Below are 21,419 nucleotides of genomic sequence, written 5' to 3' on the forward strand. Positions count from 1 at the left end.
GGGAAAGGCACGGAGGACAGTTCTGGCTGTTGTCTTTGTGGACTGCTACAAGGACTCCTACCAAAGAGAAAATCTGATGCTTCCTTGCTGGTAAGCTGTATTTCCTGTCCCATAGTCTCTTAAGTAAATCTGATGTCAATTATGACCAATGACAATCACCTGTCCAGTTGAGCCCTAAGAAAACCCCCTGGGTGGCCACTGCTCTGTTGCAGTAACCCAGGCAAGAAATGGCAGGGACTTGGACCAGGATGGTAGTGGTATCAAGAGGAAAAAGTAGTAAGGGTGCAAATATAACTTGAAAGGGGAGCTTAGAGGATCTTCTAATGAATAGAATGTGGGATATGCACTTTCTACATGCATAGAATAAAGTTAGTGATAATGGCAAGATTTGGGGGCCTGAGTGGCTGGAAAGATGGAGTGAAAAATTGGGGTGAGGGAGGACTGGAGACCAGGAGTTCAACTTTAGACAAGTTAAATTTTGAGTTGGGGGCCATTCATCGTATTACTTTCTTCTCAATGACCCAAAGTGGCTGCAGCAGCTCCACATACCATGAGCTCACATGACCATGTCCACAGAAGGGATGTGCCTTCATAAACTGAAAGGATCCCAGACTCCCAGAAGACCTCCTTTCCATGTCATCCAGTCGCAAAGAGAATGAAACTAACACAATTGACTTTAGATTGAGCAGCATTTACAAACTGCCCCTTTGGGTTGGGGAGGAGCCCATGAAGCACATGAGCACGAAATAGCTGAACAAATTGGACTTAAGAAAGAGAAGAACAACTCTAGGTACAGTGTCTGTCAAAGGTCTTGTCAAAGTTCCCGTCATGGCTCAGTGGTTAACAAATCTGACTAGGAACCATGAGGTTGCGGGTTCGATCTCTGGTCTCACTCAGTGGGTTAAGGATCCTGCATTGTTCTGGCTCTGGCATAGGCCAGCGGCTACAGCTCCAATTGGACCCCTAGCCTGGGAATCTCTACATGCTGCAGATGTGGCCCTAGAAAAGAAAAAATAAATAAAATAAATAAATAAATAAAAGGCCTTGTCAAAAGGTTGTGAATGAATCATCCACCCTGATACTAAAATCACTTGGAAAAGAAGTTCTCATGTGGCACGCAGGGATTTAAGGATCCCAAGTTGCCACAACTGTGGCACGGGTTCAATCCCTGACCCAGGAACTTCCACACACTGCAACAGCAGCCAAAAAATAAGTAAGAAACACTCAGAATAAAAGATCAGCAATAAAACAGGGAGCCAAGTGATGAATGAATGAACTGACCTATCCTCTGTTTATGAAAAAGGCATCTAGACAAATCCTGTGAAATTTCATAACCAAAAAATTATTCAAAATAATTTGAGGAAAAAAACAAGAATTAAGAATCTGACTAGAATCAGGAGTTCCCGTCGTGACTCAGTGGTTAACAAATCCGACTAGGAACCATGAGGTTGCGGGTTTGATCCCTGGCCTTGCCCAGTGGGTTAAGGATCTCCGGTGTTGCCATGAGCTATGGTGTAAGTCACAGACTGGGCTCAGATCTGGCGTTGCTGTGGCTGTGATGTAGGCCAGCGACTCCAGCTCCGATTGGACCCCTAGCCTGGGAACCCCCATATGCCATGGGAGTGGCCCTAGAAAAGACAAAAAAAAAAAGAAGAATCTGACTAGAATCAAACTCTCAACTATAGAAGATAAAGCAATGTCTTGACATTTTCCAGAGTGAACTGACCTAGGCTTTTAGATCCAAATGATTAAGTGAGAAGGTAGAATAAAGACATTTTCAGGCAAGTAAGGACATTACTTGAGGGCGTTCTTTAGCAAACAAGAATGAAAACCAATAAAATAGATGTGCGAACACAAGAAAAAGTGGAAATGATCCAAGAGTGAAATGAAAAAGAAATCCAAGAATGGCAGCTGTGCAGCAGGACTTGGGCAATAATTCATCCTATTAAAACAGAAAATTAGTGAACTCCATGAAAAGAAGAAAGGAATGGAGTCTGTTCAAAAGACACAATAACTACGAAACTGGCTTAATGATAGGAATGCATGTGTTTCTTTTCTCGACAGGAAAAAAAAAAAAAAAAAAAGACATGCAACAGAAAACCCCAGCAGAATGCTGTTTACCCATAGCTTTTCCTCCCTTATTCCTTGCTGAAGGAACCTAAATTTTTTTTTTTTTTTGGTGTTGCTTTTTAGGGCCACACCTGCAGCATATGAAGGTTCCCAGGCTAGGAGTTCCCAATAGGAGCTGTAGCCACTGGCCTCCACCACAGCATCATGGGACCCGAGCCGCATCTTCCACCTACACCACTGCGCGAGGAAACGCAGGCTCCTTAACCCACTGAGTGAGGCTAGGGATGGAACCTGCATCCTCATGGTTACTAGTCAGTTTCGTTTCCGCTGAGCCACAAAGAACTTTTTTTTCTTTTTCTTTTTTTTTTTTAAAGGTACAGGTGAGAAGCAGAGGATTAGGGAAGGCAGCCCCTCCCCCAGACCCATGGAATATATCACTACTGATCTAACCTAGCCCTGGAAAGCCCATTCTCCTTTGCCAGCAATTGGCCAGAGCAACGGAGGTGAACAAGCAACTCAGTTTAGGCCGATGAGACAGGAAAGTCATCCAGGGAGCTTCTTGAAAGACTTTTTCCAAGATCAAAAGAGAGATCTGATGGGAGGAAGGGAGAAATTTGCCATAAAGAAATTATTGGGCAACTACCAAATTTGAAGATGGACTGATGACTAGGTAATAGTACTGTATTGTGCAGACGTGGAAATGGACCACTCACATCCAAGAGACTACCAGGTATGAGGAGTGTAGATAAGCAGTTAGCTTCATCAGGGCTGGCTTTTGTCTTCAAGTCTTCAAAAGAGGGTCTCACTAATCTTTGGAAAGCTCCCAGCCCAGAAGTGAGAAAGGCAAGGTACAGGCCCAGCAACTGCTGCCCAACCTGGCCCTCCCCTAATGGACAACCATAACTCCTGATCCCTGTGTTGGCAGACAGGGTGTCATTACAGTCTGACAGCTCCCCTGCCCAATCCTGCCTCCTCCTTTTACTTTTTTGGGGAGGGGGGTTCTTTTTAGGGTTGCACCCAAGGCATGTGGAGGTTCCCAGGCTAGGGGTGGAATTGGAGCTGCAGCTCCCAGCCTATACCACAGCCACAGCAACGTGGGATCAGGGTCACGTCTGCAACCTACACCACAGCTCATGGCAATGCTGGACCTTTAACCCAATGAGCAAGGCCAGGGATTGAACCCAAGTCCTCATGGGTACTATTTGGGTTGGTTATTGCTGAGCCACAGCGGGAACTCCTCCTTCTTTTACTTTCATGCAATCCTAATTCTGGCTCCCTGTCTGCTTCCCAGAGATCTCAACCTGTGACAATTAAATTTCCTGAATTTTGTCACTGTTCCATGACTAAACCTTTTCTTAGGTGCTATGTGGTGAGGAATTTAAGGGTAAAGAATCATGATCTCTGCAACCTTCTCTCAAAAGATTCACCAAAATTAAGATAGCTTGATCTAAATACATACTTAGAAAGAGAAAGGGAAAAGCAAATACAGCAAAATATTTATAACTGATAAATCTAGATGAAAGTTCACCTTACTATTCTCACAATATTTTTATGTTTTTAAAAATGCTTTAAAAATGTTTCAAAAGGGGGAAGATTAAAAAAAAAAAAGCAGCACCCATCCTATCCCCTTCTTCCTGCCTTTTGGTACATGAAAAAAGGATGCTTGGAGCTACAGCAGGCACTGGCAGTAGAAGAAAGGTCAGAACCAGCAGATCTGTCACCTCTGAGTCTGTAAAATGCTGCCAAAAACAACCAAAATGACACACCAGGAAAAATAAAAAAAGCTATTCAAGGAAGTAATGGTTCAAGTGTGAAAACCTATGCGTATGACATGATTGAGTAATTGACAGATTACAGGAAAAGAGAATCCACTTGTTTTTGATACTAGGATCATCATCCTTGTCTTGGCATGGGACCACGACACTGGCATGCAGAGAAGGAAATGGGACCATCAACTCACCACTCCGTTCCGCAGTTAATATTCGCATTATAATTAAAAGATGTAGGACCAACATAAAAACCAAAGATTTCATTCAGGTTGCAGAACAGATGTGTTTACAACCTTGTCAGTATAAAAGGTACAGCTGACACAAGTTGGGAGCTGGGGTAGGGGAAGGCAAAAGGCAAACCAGTGAGAGAGCAGGATTTCAATTTTGACTCCCATAAGACTAGAAATTGCTAAACACACTCCACTCGGCTGTTTTTTTGGGGGGGCCACACTCTCAGCATATGGAGGTTCCCAGGCTAGGGGTCCAATGAGAGCTCCAGGCGTCAGCCTACACCACAGCAGCGTACAGGATCTAAGCAGCATCTGCAACCTACACCACAGCTCATGGCATCGCCAAATCCTTAACCCACTAAATGAAACCAGGGGTCAAACCTGCAACCTCATGGTTCCTAGTCAGATTCATTTCTGCTGCACCGTGATGGGAACTCCCCACTTGGCTCATTTTTAAACAGTTTTTATTGAGATAATCACATACCATAAAATTCACCAATCTTTAATTAGGTCTTTTATTATTGAGTTTTAGGAGTTCTTTTCATATCCTAGATACAAGACTTGCAAACATTTTCTTCTATTTTGTGGGTTGTCTTTTCACTTTTTTTTTTTTTTTGGTCTTTCTGTCTTTTCTAGGGCCACACTTGTGGCATATGGAGGTTCCCAGGCTAGGGGTCTAATCGGAGCTGTAGCTGCTGGCCTACCCCACAGCCACAGCAATTCGGGATCCGAGCCACGTCTGCAACCTACACAACTCACGGCAACGCCGGATCCTTAACCCACTGAGCGAGGCTAGGGATCGAATACGCCACCTCATGGTTCCTAGTCGGATTCGTTAACTACTGAGCCATGACAGGAACTCCCTTTTCACTTTCTTGATGGTATCCTTTGAGGCACAAACATTTTTAAAATTGGGGTAAGTCCAGTTTACCTATTTTATCTTTTGTTGTTTGCTTTTAGTGTCATACTGAAGATGGCTTTGCCTAACCCAAGATCACTAAGATTTATATTTTCTTTTAGGAATGTTATAATTTTAGCTGTTTCATTTAGGTCTATGATCCACTTTTTGTTATTTTTTATGTGTGGTCTGAGGAACAGTTTCAAATTCATCTTGCAAGGGGATCTCCAGATGCCTCAGCACTACGGAAAAGGCTCTTCTTTCCCTATTGAATTGTCTTGGCACCTTTGTCAAATTATTTAAAAAAAAAAAATTGATCATAGGGTTTATTTCTGGACTCACAATACTATTCAATTTATTTATAAGTACTGACACTTTTAAAAGTTAAGGTAAAATACAAATAAAATGAACCTTTTAAAGTGTACAATTCAGGAGTTCCCGTCGTGGCTCAGTGGTTAACGAATCCGACCAGGAACCATGAGGTGGCAGGTTCGATCCCTGGCCTTGCTCAGTGGGTTAAGCATCCGGCGTTGCCATGAGCTGTGGTGTAGGTTACAGACACGGCTCAGATCCCACGTTGCTGTGGCCCTGGTATAGGCTGGTGGCTACAGCTCTGATTGGACCCCTAGCCTGGGAACCTCCATATGCCGCAGGAGCAGCCCAAGAAATGGCAGAAAAGACAAAAATAAAAATATAAAGTGTACAATTCAATGGCATATAGTACATTCACAATGTTTTGCAACCAAAATTACTTCTATCTAGTTCCAAAATATTTTTATAACCCCAAATGGAAACCATACCCATTAAGCAGTCAGTTTCCACTCCCCATATACCCGGCAACCACTAAACCGATTTATGTCTCCATGGATTTACCTGTCCTGGATGTTTCATATCAACAGACTCACATATGTGATACTGTGTCCAGCTTTATTCACTAAGCATAATATTTGAGATTTATGCACTTTGAAGCACTTATCAGTACTTCATTTTTTTTGGCCACACTTTCGCCATGCAAAAGTTCACACCTGCACCATGCAAAAGGTGCCAGGCCAGGAATCAAACCCAAACTAATAATCTGACGATGACAGATTATTAACTGCTAGGCCACCAGAGAGCTCCAGTACTTCATTTCTATGACTGAATGAAATTTCATTATATGCATATTTTTGGTTATCCATTCATCAGTTGATTACAATTGGGCTGTTTCTTCATTTTTGATAACGTAAATTGCTATGTAAGTACTGCTATGAACATTCATGTACAAGTGTCTGTTTTCAGTTCTTTTGGGTACATACACAGGAATGCAATATCTGGGTCCTATCGTGATTTTAGGTTTAACTGCTTGAGGTCACTGTTTTCCATAGTAGCTGTACCCTTCTAAACTCCTACCAACAACATACAAATATCCCAATTTCTCCACATCCTCACCAACACTTGTTATTTCTGTTTTCTGACTCATTTCCAAATGTCACACCGGAATGCAACACAATACCCTAGGTATAGTCTGGATGGTACAGAATATGTTAATAAGGCTAACACTTTGCCTCTTCCGAACCTCCTCCCCCCCAGTCATCCAGCTGATGATTCTATGAAGCCTTTCCTGAAGGCACATTACATTTTCTATCCATACGGAGTTCATTACAATAATTAAAATACCTAACTTGTTTGTATTCAACCACATCTCCCTCATCCCTAAGACTATGCAGCTGTTTTCTGAACCCCTTTCCTCAACCCCTTTACAGGGCTTCACATCAAGCTCCATTGAGTTATCACATTAGCCTTGGCCTACCATGTCAGTCAGAAATGTTTTCAAAAATTAACCCCCAAATTTCATCCCATCGAAAAACTTGACAAGCGTGGTGTCAGTGTTTTCATTCACATCAGGACAAAAAGATGGACAATGACTTTCAGCCTATCACTGGAAATGTTTCTCCAGTTTGTCAGTTCATTATTCATTATCAGAGCTGCTACTCAACCAATCATCTAACTTCATGGTCATCCAGCCCACAGCTCTCCCTTGTCAACACAGAGAAATGTTATAAAGCATCTGGCTGAAATCCAGTTATGCTGTACATTCTGCATTCTGTCAACCCACAGCCTAACAATCTTATCTAAGAAGAAGTAGGGTTACTCTAACATAATTGTCTTGAGCGAGCCCATATCCTTCCTTTAAAAATGCAATCATGGTCAATGTTTTTAGGTCTCATTAACACAGTAAGCTCAGATTAGATCATGTTGGGTTTCCAATCACTTTTTGAAATTTAAACATTAAAATATAATACAATGAAGTAGCAATAGGTATCACTCAAGGCAACACAGGGAAGATGTCTCATATGCTCTACGTCACATTATCAAGACAAATGTGTCATCAATTTACTGTGATTTACAAGTTTTTAAAATCTACAATCTCTCTTCAACCATAAAAAAAAGTTCAATAAGGAAAAAAAATAGGAATTCCCGTCATGGCTCAGTGGTTAACAAATCCAACTAGGAACCATGAGGTTGAGGGTTCGATCCCTGGCCTCGCTCAGTGGGTTAAGGATCTGGCATTGCCGTGAGCTGTGGTGTAGGTTGCAGACGTGGCTCAGATCCCTCGTTGCTGTGGCTCTGGCACAGGCCAGTGGCTCCAACTCCAATTAGACCCCTAGCCTGGGAATTTCCATATGCCGCAGGAGCAGCCCTAGAAAAGACCAAAAAAAAAAACAAACAAAATATTTTCTCCCATGTGTTCACAAAAAAATAATTAAACTAATAAACTGTAAGCTTTGTTTCTAATAACGTAAGATTATTTTACTGAAACCAATTTCCCCCATTCTTTAAGAGCATCAAAGTTCTCTTTTACAAAGCCTTATTCAGAGGCAATTCCAGTCTAAAATACCCACTACTACCTCTACCACTCACTTTGCCACTTAATCATCTGATGCTTGATAGTTAGCTGTTAACTGTTTCATACTTATTACCTATAATCAGACCATGCTTCATTCTTTTCTTAACTTCATCGAAACCAACACAGAAAAGGTAATGGGAGTTTCCGTCGTGGCTCAGCGGAAACGAATCTGACTAGGAACCATCAGGCTGCAGGTTTGATCCCTGGCCTCAATCAGTGGGTTAAGGCATTGCCCTGAGCTGTGGTGTAGGTCGCAGATGCAGCTCAGATCTGGCATTGCTGTGGCTCTGGCATAGCCCAGCAGCTGTAGCTCCAATTAGACCCCTAGCCTGGGAACCTCCATATGCCGAGAGTGCGGCCCTTAAACGGACAAAAGACAAAAAAACAAAAATCAAAAAAAAAAAATAGAAAAGGTAAGCACTCAAGTTCTTTTATTTTGCATGTATTATAAACCTCTAAAGAAATAAACTGGGAGTTCCCATGGTGGCTTAGTGGAAATGAATCTGACTAGCATCTATGAAGACGCAGGTTCGATTCCTGGCCTCGCTCAGTGGGTTGAAGATCAGGCGTTGCCGTGAGCTATGGTGTAGGTTGCAGACCCGGCTCCCATCTGGCGTTGCTATGGCTGTGGTGTAGGTCGGCAGCCACAGCTGCAATTGGAACCCTAGCCTGGGAACCTCCATGTGCTGTGGATGTGGCCCTAAAAACACGAAAAAAGGAAAAAAAAAAAAGGCCAAAAAGAACTAAAGTGAAATTGCCTGATAAATCTGAAGACATCTGAGGATCCTCTGGCTCCTCCCTTTCTGAAAAGGAAAAACTAGGTACAGAAAAAAAGGCGTTGGAGGAAACAGGTAAAATTCAGCGAGTTAAGAGAGAAAGAATGTTTACTTAACTCTTAAAAAATGTATTAAGTAAGCATGGTAACAGTTTCCTATTATTGTTGCAGTGACAAATTACCACAACCTTAGTAGCCATGAATTTATTACCTTATAGTTCTAGAAGTCAGAAGCCCAAAACATGTCTCCCAGGGCTAAAATCAAAGTGTCAGCAGAGCTGCATTCCTTGCTCTTTTTTTTTTTGCATTCCTTTCTGGAAGCTCTAAGGAGACCCCATGTTCCTGCTTTGTGGGTTTAGAAAGGCTGCTCACGGCCCAGGGCTCACAGTTCCCCTTCTACGCTCCAAGGCAGCAGCGGCTGGTCAAGTCCTTCTCACGTCATCATCTCTCTGGTTCTGACCTGTCTGCCTCTTGCTGCTTCTTTTAAAGACCTTTGTGATTGCATTAGGTCCACCTGATAAGCTAAGCTGTTTTCCCATCATGAAGTCAGCTGACTAGCAATCTTAGTTCCCCTGAAACCTAACTTCCCGTTTACCCTGTAACACAACATTCATGGGTTCCAGGGAGTAAGACATGGACATGTTGGGGGGGCAGGGGGGGTGTTTACTCTGACTGCCACAAGCACGATGTCATGTGTTTCATTTATGTCTTTTTACTGATTCCTTACAGCAACTCTTTTATTCCTTTTAGACACAAGGAATCTTGAGGCCACCCATGGCACTTTTAGAGACTTTAAATAACCTAACCCTGGGAGTTCCTGTCATGGCACAGCAAAAACTAATCCGACTAGGTACCATGAGGTTTCAGGTTCGATCCCTGGCCTCGCTCAGTGGGTTGAGGATCCGGCATTGATGGGAGCTGCGGTGTAGGTCGCAGAGGCGGCTTTGATCTGATGTGGCTGCGGCCGTGGCATAGAGTGGCAGCTGTAGCTCCAATTGGACCCCTGGCCTGGGACCCTCCATATGCCACGAGTGCAGCCCTAAAAAGCAGAAAAATAAATAAATAGCCTAACCCAAAATGCTGGACTTATAGGAGATAGTTTCATAAGTGTTTGTGGAACTAAACCAGTAAAACCAGGATTCACATAGCAAAGCCTCCACTGGCCAGTCTCTAAAGCCATCACTACTCTGTGTGTGTGTATGTCTTTGGGAGTGAAGAGAAATGTACAAAGAGTAAGGCTTTTCTTGCCTCCTACATTGACCCAAACGATCTCCCCTTTCACCACTTTATATTAGAGAACTCTGTGCATGATTTTGGGTAGCGAAAAGGTTTTTAAACCTCTAGAAACCATGCTGCATTCCATTTAGGCTTTGGTGTATGAGAAGAGGCTGTAAGTTAAGAAATAAGGCTAAAACTATGTGAAAAAGTGGCATATCAGATGTGAAAATCCAACATTTATGTATCTCGGAATCACCTCTTACCTATTTTAAATAAATTACAAAGTTTAAAATTGTAGATTTCTTCTAAAATTGTACAATTTTAGGTTCCAGATTTGAACAGATAATTTTTATAACTATTTCAGGCATTCAGAGAAAGACCCCAAGGTGTAATGTATTAGATTAGAGATTATCAATAATCAAGATTACTAGGTCTTGACACATATATTATTTTTCAAGAGACCATATGGGAACACATCCTCTTTATTAAAAAAAAAAAAAACACACACAAAGATTGGAATTCTCTTGTGGTGTATTGAGTTAAGGAACTGGCACTGTCACTGCAGCGGCTCAGGTTGATGCTGTGGCGCAGGTTCGATCTGTGGTCCAGGAACAGCCACAGGCCACAGGCAAGGCCAAAACAAACGAATAAAAAAGCAGTTATTGGGATGATATAATTGACTTCCAGGTGTCCCTTCTCATCTAATAATGAACTCGTGATGCTCACGGGCCCTTCCTCAAACACTTGGGTAACAACAATTTTCTTTCTTTTTTTTTTTTCCTGTCCCGGGATAAGGCTACAGATACAACAAGATGGAGCGCGGGGGCGGTGGGGGGGGGGGGGAGATCTGTGACTGGCAGCAGAAGCCTTGGTGTTAAGGGCTGGCAAATGTCTTGACTGAACTTACACGTCAGAGCAGCCATTTCTGTTGGTTTGTTTTTTTTGTTTATTTGTTTTTGTCTTTTTAGGGCCACACCCACAGCATATGGAGGTTCCCAGGTTAGGGGTCTAATTGGAGCTGTAACTGCCTGCCTACACCACAGCAACATCAGATCCGAGCCACATCTGTGACCTACACCACAGCTAATGGCAACGCTGGAGCCTTAACCCACTGAGCAAGGCCAGGAATCGAACCCTCACCCTCGTGGTTCCTAGTCAGATCCATTAACCACTGAGCCACGATGGGAATGGCCTAGCGCAGCCGTTTTTAATCTTTCCTGGGCCGTGGCCTCTGTTTGGGGAATCTGATGAACCTCTGGACCTCTCACTAGAAAAATGCACATGAAGGCATACTCAAAATTTTTCGTCCAACTTATTTTATTACATTTGAAATTGATGGCCATCACAGACCATATAAAACCAGTCTTTGCAAAGATATCCACATGTCTGATTTTTGGGTTTGTGCAGGAATAAAATTCAAAGTATGCAATAAACACACTAGATGCCAAATAGGTATTTTTCACAAATAGATACCAAAGCAGCGATGGTTGTCGGCTGTAGTGTCTCTGGTATCAAAGGACGGTTCTAGGAAGAAATCCACCTCTTTTCAGTTTTCTTCAGAGAGAGCTCGTGTCCTGACAGCAAGAGAAGAATACTACTGACTGAATTCATCGTTCCCCAAGACAGTAACACTTTATACTTGTATATATTTATAAAAAAGGAGAGACACAAAGTTTCCTTATGGCCCAGCGGGTTAAGGATCCAGTATTGCTGCCGCTGTGGGGCAGGTTGCAACTGTGGCACACGTTCGATTCCTGGCCCAGGAACTACCACATGCCACAGGTGGAGCCAAAAAAAGGGAAAGATAAAGTTTCAGAAATTCGGAGATATTAAGATAAACTTAAATATTTGGGGGAAGAAAAGCATATCAGACCTACTGTGTTCCTACCATTTAAGTCATACAAAATGTATTAAGTTCAAAGTGGAATAAATGCACCCCTCAAAGAAGGGGTCTCAAGCCAACAAGATATGAAAATACCAGTAGATTATACATGTGTGTTATCATAAATTTGAAACTGAGCTTTACTAATACTGGATGTGTGAGACTGACACCAGCACCCTCTCTTAGTTCTGTGTTGGGATGTTTCCATCTTGTGGCTTTTATGTGAACTATGCTGGATATCACAGATCTGCTCACCTGACCTCCCATCTACCTACGGGCAATTAAAAAGGAGCCTTTTTAGTTATTTGGGGGTCAAGCACAGTTGTGGAAACATGAAATCCCTCTACAGCATCATTCCAGTGTCCAACCCCCACCCCGAACCCCCAGCTTCCGGGTGATGAGAAACAGGGTGGGATAAGCAGCAGCAGAGGTGTCTTGATAGACTTCCTAATCCTGGATTGCAGCTTGGGGGTTTGTTCTGCAGTTTGGAGAGTGTCTGGAGGCAAATGCAGCAGTGAGTGACATAAGCCTGGATTCCAGCATAGCTCCTGGGGTGCCCTGTGGGCTGTCCTGGGGGGTTACTCCTGGACTGCCACCCTAAAACCTGCTCTGGGCCCCTTCTCACAATTCTGTAAGCACCTAATACATGTGAAATCTCTTCTAGCTTAAAATATTAAAAAGGTTTCTGTTTGTGACACTGACGACACACCCAGTAGTGCAGTAGGTAAAATTCTCCCTAAGGGAAAAGCAAGAGTTTCGGACCCTGGAGGGGTTGTTTGCGGATGTCCTCACCCATCCACTTTCGGCAGATCACAACACGTTGTGGCAGCTCCCATGTGCCCAAGAAATCAGATCTGCAGATCTCATTAGAATTATGATCTCATTCATGAATGGATTTTTAAGATTTTTGCAAAGAAATGCAGGTTAAACATAATATTCATAAAGCAAAATACAAGCAAGCCACAAGAAACGTGATTATCTGGTAAAATATAAACTATTAAACTTTTAAAAGAAAACTTAGGGAAAAAGTCTTTCAGACCTAGGACTGGGTGAAGAGTCCATAGAGATGACATCGAAAGCACAGTCATAAAAGAAAAAACAATGACTGGAGTTCCCGTCGAGGCGCAGCGGAAACGAATCCGACTAGGAACCATGAGGTTGCGGGTTCCACCCCTGGCCTCGCTCAGTGGGTTAAGGATCTGGCATTGCCATGAGCTGTGGTGCAGGTCACAGATGCGGCTTAGATCCCAAGTTGCTGTGGCTCTGGCGCAGGCTGGTGGCTACAGCTCTGATTGAACCCCTAGCCTGGAAATCTCCATGTGCCGTGGGTGCAGCCCTAAAAAGACCAAAAAAATAGAATAAAAAATTTTAAAAAAGAAAAGAAAAAACAATGATTAAATGCACTACATGAAAATTTTAAACTGTCTTGCTCTGTAAAAGACCCTTCTAAGAGGGAGTTCCCGTCATGGTGCAGTGGTTAACGAATCTGACTAGGGACCATGAGGTTGCGGGTTCGATCCCTGGCCTTGCTCAGTGGGTTAACGATCCGGCGTTGCCGTGAGCTGTGGTGTAGGTTGCAGACGTGCCTCGGATCCTGTGTTGCTGTGGCTCTGGTGTAGGCCAGTGGCCACAGCTCTGATTCGACCCCTAGCCTGGGAACCTCCATATGCCTCGGGAGCGGCTCAAGAAAAGGCAAAAAGACAAAGACAAAAAACAAAAACAAACAAACAAACAAAAAAAAAACGCTTCTAAGAGGATGAAGAGACAAGCTGTGGATGGGAAGAATTTGTGCCAACCACATATCTAACAAAAGATATATCTAAAATGTACAAAGAACTCTCAAAACTCGGCAATGAAAAATAAACAATCCACTGCTCGTTAGGGAAACAATTCATTGGTCCACTAGGGAATTATAATGCATTATCACTATGCAACTATCAGAATGACTAAGATTTTAAAAAATTAGTGAAAAACAACCACGTTCTGACAAGCATTTGGAGAAGCTGGATCTTTCATACATTGCTGTTGGGAATATACAGCTACTCTGGAATATAGTCTGGCACTTTCTTGTACTAAACATGCATTTACAATACGACCCAGTAATTGCACTCTTGGGCTTTTATACCAGAGAAATGAAAACTTATGTTCACACAAAAACCCATACACATATAGTTTTATGTGCACAGCAGCTTTATACTTAACAGCTCAAAACTGGAAATAACACCTATGCTCTCCACTAGGTGAATAAACTCTACTGTGATATATCGATAGACCAGACACCACTCAGCAATAAAAAGAAAGAAACTACTGATCCATACAACAACCTGGATGGTTCTCAGGGCACTGGACTGGGTGAAAAGGTGATCTCAAAAGGTGACATAAAGTATGATTCCATTTACATAACATTCTCCGAGTTCCTGTCGTGGCACAGCGGAAACGAATCTGATTAGTAACCATGAGGTTGCGGGTTCGATCCCTGGCCTTGCTCAGTGGGTTAAGGATCCGGCATTGCCGTGAGCTGTGGTGTAGGTTGAAGACGCCGCTTAGATCCTGCGTTGCTGTGGCTATGGTGTAGGCCGGCAGCTGTAGCTCGGATTCAACCCCTAGCCTGGGAACCTCCATATGCTGCAGGTGTGGCCCTAAAAAGCCAAAAAAAAAAAAAAAATCTCAAAATGACACAGTTACAGAGATTGAGAACAAGATACCAGTAAATAGGGTTGGAGAGGGTGGGGAAGGAGAGACCCTCAAGCTGTGTTTGGGAGCCTCTTGGCAGTGACAGAACAGTACTGTACCTCGATTGATGTGGCAATGGTTAAATAAATCTAGACATGAAATGCTATCAAATTGCATATAACTATACACACATACACATGAATGAGTGCAGTAAAAACCATGAAATTTGAATATAACTATGTCACAGTATTATACCAGTGTCAGTGTCCTGGTTTAATGTTGTTATAAATATGTTATATGACATTACAACTGGGGGACACCGAATGAAGGTTACACAGGATGCCCTGTGCTATTTTTCCAACTTCTCGTGAGTTTCTAATTATTTTTTTAAAAAATTTAAGTGATGCCATTCAATCATACTTATTTTTTAAATTACTAATATTTTAGGTGGAATCAAAAACATAGAAATAATACATTTTAAGTTGTTCTAAAATATTTTTCATCTTTATTTCATTTCTGTTAATGTCTTATTATATACATAATATTACATAATTTACCACAAACATACACATATGGGGGGTACAGACACTTTTTATACTGCTAAAGTATGACGAAATTTCTGCAGACCTCAATAATCTTTTTTTTTTGTCTTTTTGTCTTTTCTAGGGCCAAACCTGCAGCATATGGAGGTTCCCAGGCTAGGAGTCTAATCAGAGCTGTAGCTGCTGGCCTACACCAGAGCCACAGCAACGCATGGTCCGAGCCATGTCTGAGACCTACACCACAGCTCACAGTAATGCCAGATCCTTAACCCACTGAGCGAGGCCAGGGATCAAACCCGGAACCTCATAGTTCCTAGTTGGGTTCGTTTCTGCTGAGCCACGACGGGAACTCCAGAGGCTACAATAATCTAAAACTCTTATCTTTTACATTTTGTACTTGGGTAAGCATATGCTAGAGCAGGAAAAACATGATTGAAAATCAAAAAGAACTCAATTTTATCCATAGGTCAAACAAGTCAGAATCTCATCCTTGTCTACACAATACAGGAGCTGCATTAGATCATTGCCAAAGACAGAACAGCTCTAAAAACATTACGACTCCTTGATTTCTACAAAAGGAAAAAGTGAAACAAGCATAAAGAAATATATGACTAAAACTAGTATTTATTGAAGTATACTATGGGTTCAGTATTGCCAGGAATATGAAGTACAACACACAGTCTATATGTTATCGTCAACACACACACAGAAAAGCCTTTCTACAAAGATAATTTTAGCTCAAAGAAAACAAGATCCGAAACCATCAAGTTTAAATATAAATATCTAGATAATAGGCACATATGGCTATTTCACATGGAATCTCACAGTTCTTTAAAGCCTCTAACTTCTGTTCATGATATTACATTAGGTTCTGAATTGCAGCAAACAATATACCAGTGCATATAAATATTCTGTGCCCAAGCCTGGGGGTGGGCTCTTGAAAGAAGTGCACTACCAAGATATCCAGAAAAGAATTATTTTCCATCCACTTAATTATTCTCCATCTACTTGAGTTACATATTAAGTGTAACTTAATAAGACAGAATTTTTAAGAGAGCCATCATTCAGGGGAATTTAAACATCATCAGGTAATTATACCACCTCATGACACCACCTTCAGCTATCAAGAAACATCACCTACCCGAAACAGGGTCCAAAACCAGGAAAGAAGCAGGCGTCCTTTAAGCAATAAAAAACAACAAGGGCCTATCACTAAAGCTCCACACACAGGAAGTTCTTTGGTTTCTCACCCAGAACCTTCTACCATTTTTATCCACCATTTAACAAGTGTAGTTATGGGCTCTACTCTCCTATCAAGTGGTAAATACCAAATCAGAAAGGTAAGGAAACTACTACAGATGGAACAAATAGATTCAGACAACAGTGAAGTAATAAGCACATCTACTCCCGCCCCCAAGCAGACATGACTTAGAAAGGAATGGTTTCATCCATAAACGAACAAAATATGGTCATCTATATATTGCTGACTGAGACTAGTGGCTGGAGCTTCTGCAAACACATTGTTAGGAGTTCACCGACACCCAAGACACATGAATGGAATCACCAAAAACATGGGGCGGGGGGTTGGTTTTGTCTTTTTTAGGACCGCATCTGTGGCATATGGAGGTTCTCAGGCTAGGGGTCGAAGCATCTGGAGCTGCAGCTGCCAGCCTACACCACAGCCACAGCAATGCCAGATCCGAGCCTCATCTGCAACATACACCACGGCTCACGGCAACACCGGATCCTTAACCCACTGAGTGAGGCCAGGGACTGAACCTGCACCCTCATGGATACTAGTCAGGTTTGTTAACCACTGAGCCGCAATGGGAACTCTGAGAATTTACCAAGTATTTTCAACTTTTTTCAAGGTACTGTCCTTTATTTAAGTCCAGTATGCAGAACTTGAGACATAAATTATTATTATTATTATTTTGTCTTTTTGCCTTTTCTAGGGCCACCCCCGTGGCATATGGAGGGTTCCCAGGCTAGGGGTCTAATTGGAGATGCAGCCACCAGCCTACGCCAGAGCCACAGCAACACGGGATCTGAGCCGTGTCTGCAACCTACACCACAGCTCACGGCAACACCGGATCCTTAACCCACTGCGCAGGGGCAGGGGTCAAACCCGCAACCTCATGGTTCCCAGTAGGATTCGTTAACCACTGAGCCACGACAGGAACTCCGAGACATAAATTATTAAGTCATAGAGTTACCAAATGATGAACTGAATATAAAAAAGCATCACCAAAAAGGAGTCTTAGAATTTTTATGGGGGGGGGGGGATTTCTTTTCCCATTTCTCTCCAGGATTAGATAGAATAAGGATTTAGATCAATTGCCTGTTAAAGAAAATCTTTCTAAACTTGAGCTACACATGAAAGGACTCTCTCTACTCCTAGGATTTATGCATCAGAGGGACTGATTCATCAGGAATGCACATGTATTACAATGTTATCTTTCATTTATATAAAATATCCAGAATAGGCAAATGTATAGTTTTATTTTATTTATTTATGTTTTGCTTTTTAGGGCCACACCTGCAGCATATGGAGGTTCCCAGGCTAGGGGTCAGATCAGAGCTGTAGCCACCTGCCTACGCCAGAGCCACAGCAATGCAGGATCCGAGCCTCGTCTGCGACCTACACCACAGCTCACGGCAACACTGGATCCTTAACCCACTAAGTGAGGCCAGGGATCGAACCTACAACCTCATGGTTCCTAGTCAGATTCTGCTATGCTACGACGGGAACTCACAGAATAGGCAAATGTTTGGAGATGGAATGTACACTAGTTAGAGCCTCCGGCTGAGGAGGGAGGTAGGGAAGGTGGTAAGTGATGAAAAAATTCTCAAACTGGTTGCAAGGGAGGTGCATAACTCTGGAATATACTAAAAACCATTGGCTTGTACACTTTAAAGAGGTGAATTGTATGGTATGTAAATTATACCTCAATAAAGCTGTTATCTTAAATTTTTCAACTCTTCACAAAATTCCAAAAATCACACTTGCTATTTTATGGTCAAACTCCATAGAAAGTGTCCTCTGTCAGAATCCTTCCTGGCCTGGTCATCTCCATCACTGACCATCCTTACAAGGCCCCTTTCTTAACAATCTGATTCTTTTCCCACAAATAGAAAGACTGAGCAACAGAACAGGTGTGGGGGTGGGAGAGGGTGTGGGAGAGAATCTGGTTCATAAAAATTACAAATACTAATCATTGTACAATTATAAATGTAATAAAATTCATTGAATTAAAAAATTAGGAATACTGGTGATTTTTACAACAATTATTTTCACAACATTAAAAAAAAAATCCTGACCAAGGTTTTATTATATATAGCATTTTGAATTTAAAAACAAACTGTGATGGAGTTCCCATCGTGGCGCAGTGGTTAACGAATCCGACTAGGAACCATGAAGTTGTGGGTTCAATCCCTGGCTTCACTCAGTGGGTTAAAGATCTGGCGTTGCTGTGGCTGTGGTGTAAGCCGGCGGCTACAGCTCGAATTAGACCCCTAGCCTGGGAACCTCCATATGCTGTGGGAGTGGCCCTAGAAAAGACCAAAAAAAAAAAAAAAAATAGAATGGATAAGCAAGGAGGTCCTGCTGTATGGCATAGGGAACTAAATTCAATCACTTGTGATAGAACATGATAGAATATGAGAAAATATGTTCATATACATAAATACATAAAACCGGGTCACTTTGCTGTACAGCAGAAATGGACAGAACATTGTAAATCAATTATAACAAGTTTTTTTTTAAATAGTTCAAGTAGTGAATACATCCCAAACATATTTTTTTAATTTTTAAAAAATATAAAATTTGCTGTATAAAGACATGAAAACTTTCCCATATCACCTAAGTTTCTTCTTTCATTCCACTATGCCTTTACCCCTTTGGTTTGAATCCTGGTCACTGTACTTTGCACCTGTTCCGGCACTGGCATACACGCTATCTTTCCCAAAGAGATGATAATTTTGCATCTTCCCATTATACTCCATAACTTTGAGAGCAATGACTGCTATCCATTTCTACTTTATCTCCCCGTAATACTCCTCAAATAAATGGGTCCTCAACAGATATTAACAGATTAAACCTAATTCTAATAATTGGGACAGGAGCTCTCGTGGCACAGTGGTTAATGAATCCAAGTAGGAACCATGAGGTTGCGGGTTCGATCCCTGGCCTTGCTCAGTGGGTTAAGAATCCAGCATTGCTGTAGCTGTGGTGTAGGCTGGAGGCTACAGCTCCGATTCAACCCCTAGCCTGGGAACCCCCATATGCCGCAATGTGGCCCCAGAAAAGACAAAAAGACCAAAAAAAAAAAAAAGAAGAAGAAGAAGAATTGGGACAACAAGCAATCATCATCACAAAAGATGTCTGCGGAACAGGTATTATAAACAATTAAATCACTTTTTTTTTTTTGTAGACAGAACAAAAAGCACCTGGATTAACACATCTTTCCCCAGACACTACACCATTGTGGTTCTCTGGTGTAACTTGTTCAGAAAGGTGTTTATTTAAAAAATAATCCTCTCAAGCAGCTTCTATAGAACATTACCTTGTGCTGTCACAAAGACCTAAGTCAACACATTTATTGGGCACTAGAAATGTACCAGGTAACCCACTGAATTTTCACAGAAATAGGGGACGGTTCTAGTTCCCAGGGATCTCAAGGGACAGTTCACAATTGAAGAAATGCCTTGGCGATGTGTATATTTAAGACAATGTGTTTAAAACAATGTAAGAAGCACACAGGAAAAAATATGTTTTCCAGGAAACACAGTCTGGATATTTCAAAGATAATTCTTTCTGAGTGTTTGCTTTATATGTGATCTTTTAAAAGTCCAGGAATTCTCTCCTCTATTGTTTAAATACGCTGGAAAGTAAACAAAAAGAGAAATTTGGAAAATTGTTTTAATCTTCTACTTTCTATCAAGAGATGGGAAGGAGGATTTTGCCTGCAATATTGCCTGACATTCTTCTCAAAGAGGAGGTTCAAAGACAGGATGAGGAAAGAGAATACTAGGTGTAACTATGCCAGATATCAAGATTACTACAAGAGATCATGTTTTTGTGTGTCTACACTTCCTAAATTCTATGGGAAGAGTGAAGCATCTCTCAAGTATTATTATATGAAATTGGCTTTTAGTTTCCTGAGTAGTTTCTCCATTTTTATTCCCGTGAACTTAATTTATAATGCTCCACACCACTCATAAAGTTTCCAAAAAGTTAATCAATGAACACTTTGGGAAGTTGTTAGTATTGCTTTAAAAAAAAAAAAATTGGACTGGAGTTTCCAGCAAAATGCACTTTTCTAAAGAAGTAATTTTACAAAATAACTCAGAATGCAAGAGAAGATAGGATGGAATGCTGTCTTTGATAATGAGTAGCCAAAAAAGACCACAAAATAACACACCCACTGCAACTTTGTTTATAGGCTTGTAACTTGCACATGCAAGTACTCTACAAAGTATTGCACAAGAAGAAACTGTCAAAAATGAATGCTCATGAAAACATTCCTTTTCTAAATAAGGTCTTTAACAAGGATGCGTTGTTTCTAATTTCTTTAGCAAGCGTTGACAGGTACAGCATAGCACTAATGCTCAAGACGGGAAAAAAAAAAAAAACTTACATTCATTTTATCAATAGTAAAAGTTGCTGTTACTTAGTATAATGCCTAAAGATTCAGTAGCAGAAATTAACTTAATGGAAGATAGCTGCTAGGCAGAACTGTTACAAAATTAACTTTATTTCTATCAAAAGTCTATTTTTTCCCCCTAATTCTATAGACCCTAGCAACCTGGAGTTTTTTGTTTCGTTCTGTTTTGCAATTTACTTTCTTCGGAAAGAAACTCCGCCAGTAAGTAGAGGCAATACTTTCTACAGTTCAAAGGTTAAGGCAAATTCAGCTCTAGGCAGAGCTCTGGCTCCTCATCAGCACCCCTCTTTTTTTTTTTTTTTTTTGGTCTCAAATTATCTTGACCTGAGAGAGGTTAATGCCCCCTTACAATTGCAAATCCACTAGGGTAGCGATTTTAGGTGAAGAGGATTGAAACTGAGGCGGGAGGCAAAGATCGACAGCGATCAAGAACCATTTCACCCTAGAAATCTGCCTCTCCAAGACTCAAGAAACGAGGTTATGCCCAAAGAACCTGTCGCCCGGAAGCCACAACTTCCATCAATCGCCAAAGAAAAGTTGCAAAGAAGAGCTCAGCGCCCAGACAGGCTACACCAGTGCGGAGACTAAGAGCAGCAAAGGCACTCACAGGCCCCGACGGCCCGCGGGCGGTGGCTGCAGCGTCCGTGGGGCCGACCTCTGCTCCGGCCAGTCTCGGGGTCTGGGGGTGCTCGGCCGACCAGGAGCGGGGTGGCACGGCACCCGAGTTCTCACCCCTCCCCACGATCGCAAACAGTGGGCGGAGTGACGAGAGCAAAGGAAAAGACTGACAATGCTGGGCCGGGCTGGTG

At 42.0% G+C, this 21,419-nt stretch overlaps 1 protein-coding gene across 3 annotated transcripts in view; it reads right to left on the reverse strand.

The window, feature by feature from the left end:
* FRYL (FRY like transcription coactivator) overlaps positions 1 to 21,419 on the reverse strand; it is a 309,775-nt gene that overhangs the window by 287,623 nt on the left and 733 nt on the right. The gene's annotated exons all lie outside the window — the stretch shown is intronic.

This window comes from Phacochoerus africanus, chromosome 10 (genome assembly GCF_016906955.1).
Source record: "Phacochoerus africanus isolate WHEZ1 chromosome 10, ROS_Pafr_v1, whole genome shotgun sequence".
Classification (NCBI taxonomy): domain Eukaryota; kingdom Metazoa; phylum Chordata; class Mammalia; order Artiodactyla; family Suidae; genus Phacochoerus; species Phacochoerus africanus.